The 8,810-nt window shown below is 43.1% G+C and overlaps 1 long non-coding RNA gene across 2 annotated transcripts; it reads left to right on the top strand.

The window, feature by feature from the left end:
* Nucleotides 1-3,089: 3,089 nt before the first annotated feature.
* LOC121566729 lies at nucleotides 3,090-7,732 on the top strand. Of its 2 annotated transcripts, none has more exons than XR_006000982.2 (3): nucleotides 3,090-3,600; nucleotides 4,056-4,143; nucleotides 6,763-7,732. It is a non-coding gene; the product is annotated as an uncharacterized LOC121566729 (long non-coding RNA). The 2 variants fall into 2 exon arrangements; XR_006000981.2 differs by lacking the exon at nucleotides 6,763-7,732 and adding an exon at nucleotides 5,808-5,846.
* The last annotated feature ends 1,078 nt before the right edge of the window (nucleotides 7,733-8,810 follow it).

Below are 8,810 nucleotides of genomic sequence, written 5' to 3'. Positions count from 1 at the left end.
ATAGCCTAAAAAAATACCTTACCGAAGAAGTTGCAGTACAATTATATATTTTTCGTAAACTAGCCTATTGCAGTGCACAATTCCACTGTAAAAATATAGATAGCCTATTACAACAGGTTAAACCAGGAGGTGATTTTCGTGCGTACACCCTAGCCAGGAAAGTGACAGACCTCTACTTCGCAATGGAGAGCAGTGCGCAGTCAGACGGGATGTGGCCACTGTTAAATGCCGGAAAGTGGATTTCTTGTCAGAGGAGGGGAGCGAAAGAAAGAGGTCGTCGGAGCTCGCTTAGCAACAGGTGGCGTTGCCATCAAGGTGCATGGGGCTCACAGGCCTATGTCAACAGTGATATAGAAAGGATGATGACCAAAATATAGCCTAGAGATAGAACAAGAAGACCAATTTTCAACAAGCTTAGACATTTTGGTCTACTTTTGCAATCTATTATTGATCTCAAGACATTCGGTTCTCTGGAAACAACAATAGGCCTACTGCAGAAACAGGCACATTTTCAATGACATTTTGTAAAAAGACAATTAGAACCAGTGTGGAACCATTGACATAATGAAACCCGTAGTTGAGGGGTCCTAAAACTGCCCCAAAAGAGCAGTCATGAAATTTGTTGTGTTGTCCCAGTCTGTGAAACAGGAAGTCACTATATGGGTGATAAAGATGTGGCCAAGGGGGCATGGCAGGAAATGCCTGAGTTAATAGAGAGCTGCCATCTTTCACTTCCATCTCCTCTGGTTTGTAGGGGTCTGATTGAGGGGCAAAAAATCCACCACAAAACACCAGAACATTGCCAAAAAGAGTTGAACCAGCTCACCTGCTTTTACACTATGGTTTGACTATTATATGTTCAATGTTCATTTTGAAAATATATTTTAAAAAGGAATAGTTTCACCATATTAAACCGAGAGTTCAGTTCACATAACAGGGTTGACCTTAAAATGAGGGACAGACATAAATTAATCATTAATCACACGAAATAAACAATAATCTTCAGAAATGACTTTGTCAAAGCAAGAACATAACTAGGGGGTTTGCAATGATGGTGAAAACTTGGGAGACGTTTTGGGATTAAGTGGGTCAAAATTCAAAAGGCACTCGCTGTCTTTGTTGCAGGTGCATGGTAACAATTGAATAACATGAGAGAAGAAATAAGAAAACCTCACACTGCTCTTGCTAGTATCACTTCTCTTTATTATTAAGCTTGCTTTTGGGCTTAAAATGAGTAACAGTTCTTTGTTGGGTTTCTAAGCCAGAAACAGTATTTGGGAAAAAACATGTTTAAGTTTAATTTTGCCAAATAATTTAAACAGATCTACTTTCGTATCAAAGGGTTTGTCTGTACATATAGGTACAAAAGAGAGGCCCGTAGATAAGACTGAGACTTGTGCGTCAGTGAGCTCTTTTTGGAGAGGTTAATCACCGCGTGCTGCTGTAGCTCCGTGTCCACCGCCTGTGGGTAAAAATATTCCTAGAAGTCGGAAAAATATGACGAGTGACATGTCAGAATGCAGATGTTTGGCACTTTAGCAAATAAAATCGGATTTATTGAATTTATTTATTGACGACAACATACACTATATATACAGAAGTATGTGGACACCCCTTCAAAGTCGTGGCTTCGGCTATTTCAGCCACACCCGTTGCTGACAGGTGTATAAAATCGAGCACACAGCCATGCAATCTCCATAGACAAACATTGACAGTAGAATGGCCTTACTGAACAGCTCAGCGACTTTCAACGTGGCACCGTCATAGGATGCCACCTTACCAACAAGTCAGTTCGGCAAATTTCTGCCCTGCTAGAGCTGCCCCGTTCAACTGTAAGTGCTGTTATTGTGAAGTGGAAATGTCTAGGGGCAACAAAGGCTCAGCAGTGAAGTGGTAGGCCACACAAGCTCACAGAACACGACCGCTGAGTGCTGAAGCGCAGAAATTGTCCTCGGTTGCAACACTCACTACCGAGTTCCAAACTGCCTCTGGAAGCAACATCAGAACAAGAACTGTTCCTCTGGAGCTTCATGAAATGGGTTTCCATGGCCGAGCAGCCGTACACAAGCCTAAGATCACCATGCCAAGCGTTGGCTGGAGTGCTGTAAAGCTCGCCGCCATTGGAAATGAGTTCTCTGGAGTGATGAATACATGTAGTGAATATTGTGTACATTGCTTTGTGCATTGTCTTGTGCTGCCACCTGCAGCTGAATGGATGTCATGGCATTCTCTTTGTGCAGGATGCGCACCAACAAGTCAATGGAAAGAATGGCCTTTGGAAGAAAATAGCTCCATGTAGCTTATCGCCTCTCCTCGAGTGTGATATTACAATGTCTGTCTACACGAGATGGAAAGTATTCTTATCCCTTTTCTCAAAACACAATTAACTCATGTATGTCCTGGCCTCTATGGTGTAAGCTACAATGTGGGACCCAAGTCTGACAGTCCAAGTCTGACAGTCCAGTCCTGTTCTGTAATAGGCCCATATGAAAATGTATGCACGTACTACTGTAAATCGCTTTGGATGAAACCGTCTGCTAAATGGCATATATAATATAATACAAAGTAGGATTTGAGTTGGACGCTCAATATTCTTGTATGCCCTCTCTCACCAGAAGATGGCGATAGAAACCTGGTCATTGTATCAATGCAAGACCAGTGCAGATGTGTTGCGTCTGACCGTGATCTCAGAACACGGAACTAAATCTCTGCAGATGTTTGGAGAGATTGCCCTGTAGACCAGAGGTGTCATGAAGGGAGCACTGATGAAGATAATTGTGTAGATATTAATTTTATAATCACAGAATACTAAACCTCTACTGGATTCAGTATGCCACTCCTTTTTCACGGCATGGCATTTGTGTTAACCACAACGAGCACCAACCACTACTGCCAAGTATGGTAAGGTTTAGTCAACTCTTAAAAAGAGAAATCGCCAGGAGATTACAGTATGAGAGAGAGAGGTGAGAGAGATAAGTGTGTGTGTCTGAGAAAGAGAGTGTGTGTGTCTGAGAGAGAGAGCGAGAGATAGCATAGGGGTATGTGTTCTTGTAAAGGGGGGATTTATTTCACAAACAGGGGGAAAAAACTATTCTACAGATTTGATCGAAGGTGTTGTTGATGGATGATTATGACATAATCCCAAACAGTTGGCATGCAAATAAACATTAGCTCCTCAGTCCTTCTCATTGGGTGTTAGTGGCTGATGGACGGATCTAAAGAGGAAAGTGAAAACACAAACTCACACTCTGTCAGCATCCAGCCGTGGCAAGCAGGCACATTGTGGAGTAGGCTATGCAGCCGCGCTAAAGAGTTATTAAAGTTCTGAGTCTGACAGTCAAAGCTTCCGGAAGGCATACACACGGAGGAATACAACTGAAAACAGGGAGGAAAATCTCACCTCACCGGTATCTGCTTTCTACACTTTGACTTTGGGACTATTCTGGAGTGTAGCTAAATGAAAAGGAGGCGACGTATCATAACCAAATAGACCGCACTATGGAGAGCAAGGGCAGCCGCTGTAAAATCGTGGTGGTCGGCGACACGCGATGTGGCAAAACGGCATTACTTCATGTCTTCGCCAAAGACTCGTACCCAGAGGTAAGTTATGGCGGTTGTATTACGAAGTTTGTACGATTGTAATAAATAAGTCATTATTTTAATTTAAAAAAATATTTGTGTAGCCTACGCGCCATGCGCGCATCAGCCTTCTCCATAAATTATGTTATAACAATTAAAGGATTCTAAAGTTTTTAGGCTTGAGATCCTGCCTATAGCCTAGGATCAATAGCCTCAATCTATGGCACATCTTTTTAATTAATGACACAAATTTTGCCTTAGCCCTATACATTCTAGCTGGTCATGTGTGTTTTAGAATTGGCTCAGAATTCATCTGGTGCATGCCATATGCACATAGCCTACATGTGATATGTGATAGAGGAATAGGTCTAGACCAGACTTTATCCGCCGAGATGAGTAGGAATGGAACATGGTATCATTTTGAATCATTGGGCAGATATAGGTTTTCATTGTGCATTTGAAATGTTTCTTTTCAGAATTATGTCCCTACTGTCTTCGAGAACTACACGGCCAGTTTCGAGATCGAGAAACAGAGGATTGAGCTGAACATGTGGGACACATCAGGTAAGGACTGTGGCTTCAAGCGGGACTAATTTAATAAATAAATGTTGACACTTGGACTCGAAGATGTCACAACTTGCATAAGTAATGTGGGCAGTGAGCCAAGTCTCTTTTAGTCTGGGAGGCTCCGTTCAAGGTTCAGAAATTGGCAAAGATGGGACAGTTTTGAGCATTCAGCAAAATCCAGGCACGTTCAAATTAATTATATTTGTTCGGATTATAATTCTGGATTTTCCCAACAAATTACGCACAGCAATTTGTGGTTTTTGCCCACAAAACTACGCACACAAATTACATATTTTCGAGGGAGGCTACCTTTCTTGGACATTTTTTGTTACTTCCTTTGACAGTTGAGTACATATTGAATGTCTAGCCTTTAGGCCTCCTGCACAGTTGACCTGGTATTTTATTGCACCAATTTGTCTTTTTGAGGGATTGCCGCTTTCACGTGCAATCGGAGTTATCAGAAAGCCTAGTTCACAGTGGGACATTTCACTTGAATCCCAGCTAACAACAAACGTTCCCACAACTTTAGAGAACGTTCCCTTAAGAGTCTCATTAGGTCATTAACTAACGTTTTCATAGGAATGTTCCCGTGATGTGCAAGGAATTTTTCCAAGAGACCATTCCCTTAATGTAAAATAGAACTTACCCAGAACGGGTAACCATGTTCTCAGAACTGAAGGTATTAATGTTCTAGACACGTTTCATGCGAACGTTGCAAGAACATCAATGTGTCCAGTTTTCTGTGGGTTAGGAGAATATTCCATTAACGTCCTACCAAACATACACAGAACATGGTTGCCATGTTCTCAGAATATAAGATATTAATGTCATAGACATGTTTTATGGGAGCGTTTCAAGAAAATTAATTTGTCCAGTTTTGGGAGGGTTAAAATAATATTCCATCAATGTCCCACCAAACCTACACAGAATATAGTTGCCATGTTCTCAGAACAAAAAATCATTACACATCATGTTACTGTTGCCAAGCCAATCAAGGCCCTGATAGGTGAACCACTGATCCATTCACAGCTCTTTGTCTGTTGGCAAGGTTAGGGATACTCACACACACAGTGCTTTTAAGACACAGTGTTTTCAATTTACATATTTGACACACTTTGACATACATGATTACATTGTGCTTGTTCAATTAATAAGTAATTATTATTCAACATGACCTCACCTGGGATTTGGACTCACAACCTCTCGGTTCATGATATTCTGATATTCATGTTACGCCAACATGTCTGTGTAAGGTATCAGTAATTAATCTGACTATTCTCTCATTGATTTTATTTACTTATTTCAGCAATTTAATGGCTTTCTGTATAGTTGTCCAATGTTGGTGGGGCAAATTAACCTGTTTTAATGATAGTCCTGAATCACTATGATCAATAAAATATACAGAGCAAAAATATAAACGCAACATGCAACAATTTCAAAGATTTTACTGAGTTACAGTTCGTATAAGGAAATCAGTCAATTGAAAGAAATTCATTAGGCCCTAATCAATGGATTTCACATGACTGGGCAGGGGTGCAGCCATGGTTGGGCATAGGCCCACCCACTGGGGAGCCAGACCCCGCGAATCAGAATTAGTTTTCCCCTACAAAATAGCTTTATTACAGACATAAATACTCATCAGCACCCTCACCCCTCCTCAGACGATCCTGCAGGTGAAGAAGCCGGATGTGGAGGTCCTGGGCTGGCGTGGTTACACGTGGTCTGCGGTTGTGAGGCCGGTTGGACGTACTGCCAAATTCTCTAAAACTACGCTTATGATAGAGAAATGAACATTAAATTCTCTGGCAACAGCTCTGATGGACATTCTTGCAGTCAGCATGCCAATTGCACGCCCCCTCACAACTTGAGACATCTGTGGCATTGTGTTGTGTGAAACAACTGCACATTTTAAAGTGGCCTTTTATTGTCCATCTCTCTCTCCTCCCCCTCTTTCTCCCTGTTCCTCAGCCTCTCCCTCCCTCCCTCCCTCCCTCCCTCCCTCCCTCCCTCCCTCCCTCCCTCCCTCCCTCCCTCCCTCCCTCCCTCCCTCCCTTCATCTCTCTCTCCTCCCCCTCTCCCTGTTTCTCTCCCCCTCTGCCTCCTCTGCTCTCTCCCTGTCCCTCTTCTTCATCTCCCTCTCCTCTTCCTCTTCCTCCATCCCTCTCCCTGCTATCATCCCCACCTCCCTTCATCTCTCTCCTCCTCCTCCTCTAGTTCCCTCTGTCTCCCCTGTTCCTCTTCTTCAGCCTCTTCTCCCTCTGCTCTTTCGACACCCTGTCCCTGTAATTTTCACCCACTCACTTGTTCCTGTCTCTCAACCTCAACATCTTTTTCTCTCCTCCTCACTATCCCCTATTTGCCTTGTGTTGTTGTCCCACTCACTAGACCCCAACGGTGCTTCCAGCAGGCTTTGCACTCTGCCATTCCATCTGCTACAGACTGTGTGTGTGTGTGTGTCTGAGTCACACATAGCTGGAGGTATTGGTGTCACTGTTCACTGATGAAGCCATCTAAGCTAATGAAGCCACACATCCCACCGATCTCTTTCCAGTTTCTATTGATTGTATTTGCCATCACACAAAAAAATATCTCACTGTATATTTTCTCAATGTTTAGAACTCAATAGCGACACAATATGATGGACCAAGATTCCCTGAATATCAAGCATCAACTTCTGATCACCTGGTCACCTGACCCCGTGATAAGACCAATAAGGTCACCAACGACCTGCTGATGGCTGCTGATGCAGACTCCCCCTGTCTCCTGATCCTTCTGTACATGAGAGCAGTGTTTCACACTGTCGACCACCCCATCCTCCTGGAACGCCTCCGGGACACCATCGGACTGTCTGGATCAGCTCTGAGCTGGTTCCACTCCTACCTCTCAGACAAGACTGAGTATGAGTTTTTCAGTGTCCCACAAGGATCTGTTCTTGGACCCATCCTGTTTGTCTTGTACATGCTCCCCCTCGGTCGTGTCATCAGCCGGCATGGAATCTCATTGCACTGCTATGCTGATGACACCCAGCTGTATGTAAAAGCTTCCCCATGTCCCTCTGATGCATGTGCCCATCTGAACACCTGCCGTGAGGAGATAAGGGCATGAATGAAGCAAAACTTCCTTCAACTGAACAGCATCGAAACTGAGGCCCTACTTCCAGGTCCAGCACTCACCAATAACACACCTCACCATTGCAGGACAGAACACTCCTCTCTCCCCCTCGGTTTCCAATCCGTGTGTAAAGCTCCCTGACCTTTGACAGCCACATCAAACGACTGTGTAAAGCGTCATTCTATCACCTCAAGAACATTGCCAAACTCCGCCCCACTCTCGCTCAGTCTGACGCAGGGAAGCTCGTCCATGCCATTATCTCCTCAAGGCTGGACTACTGCAACACACTCTTCATCAGGATCCCTGGCAGGAGTCTCCAGAAGCTCCACTACATCCAGAACAACGCTGCCAGGATCCTGATGAGAGTGCGGAAACACCCTCACATCATCCCCCATCCTGGCATCTCTGCACTTGGTGTATTGATACACCATCCAACGTGTAATTAATAATTTCACCATGCTCAAAGGGATATTTAATGTCTGCTTTTTTATTTTTTTACCCATCTACCAATAGGTGCCATTCTTTGCGAGGCATTTGAAAACCTCCCTGGTCTTTATGGTTGAATCTGTGTTTGAAATTCAACTGCTCGACTGAGGGACCTTACAGATAATTGTATGTGTGGGGTACAGAGATGAGGTAGTCATTCAAAAATCATGTTAAACACTATTATTGCACACAGAGTGAGTCCATGCAACTTATTATGTGACTTGTTTTACTGCTGAACGTATGCAGGCTTGGCATAACAAAGGGCCTGAATACTCATTGACACATTTTAGCTTTTCACTTTTTCTTAATTTGACATTATGGGGGTATTGTGTGCAGGCGATTGACAAAAAAATCAAAATTTACTATATTTTAAATTCAGGCTGTAACACAACAAAATGTGGAAAGAGTCAAGGGGTGTGAATACTTTCTGACGGCACTGTAATAGCATAGATGTCATTGCCAGCCTGCTCCATGCTAAAGCAGAAACACAATCTAGTTAACTAATTCTTCACAGTGTCAGAAATAAGGCTTTATTACATCTACATCAGGGTAATATCATTATCATCAGGATATACAGTATAAACTTATTAGGCTTATCTGTATGGGTGTCATTCTTTTTAAGGGGCCCAAAAGTCTACATGCTCTCTTTACTGTCCATAATACATTGACCCACTCTTGGAAGAAAATGGAAATTCTATCTATTCCAAATAGCTTCTATATGATTAAAATCCAACACGTCTTCGCATTAAAGCCGCAGTTTGTAATTATTTTATCGTGGTGTTGATGGTCTCTGTACAGTACTCACATAAAGCGCAGTTCAGACTCCCTCCTCACCAGCACCTCCCTGAGACGCTGGATGCGAGCCATCTCCACTTCAATCTCATCTGGAGACATGATGCTCTCTGCCATGGATACATCTGACTGACCTGGAGAGAGAGAGAGAGAGAGGGAGGGAACTTTGTGTTTTAACACTAGTGTGAGTTACATCATTCTAACACATCGAGAGAGAGAGAGAGAGAGGGAACTTTGTGTTTTAACACTAGTGTGAGTTACATCATTCTAACACA

This window comes from Coregonus clupeaformis, unplaced genomic scaffold, assembly GCF_020615455.1.
Source record: "Coregonus clupeaformis isolate EN_2021a unplaced genomic scaffold, ASM2061545v1 scaf2981, whole genome shotgun sequence".
NCBI classification, from domain to species: domain Eukaryota; kingdom Metazoa; phylum Chordata; class Actinopteri; order Salmoniformes; family Salmonidae; genus Coregonus; species Coregonus clupeaformis.
The sequence above is the reverse complement of the archived record's forward strand: the minus strand, read 5'-3'. Positions and strand labels throughout refer to the sequence as shown.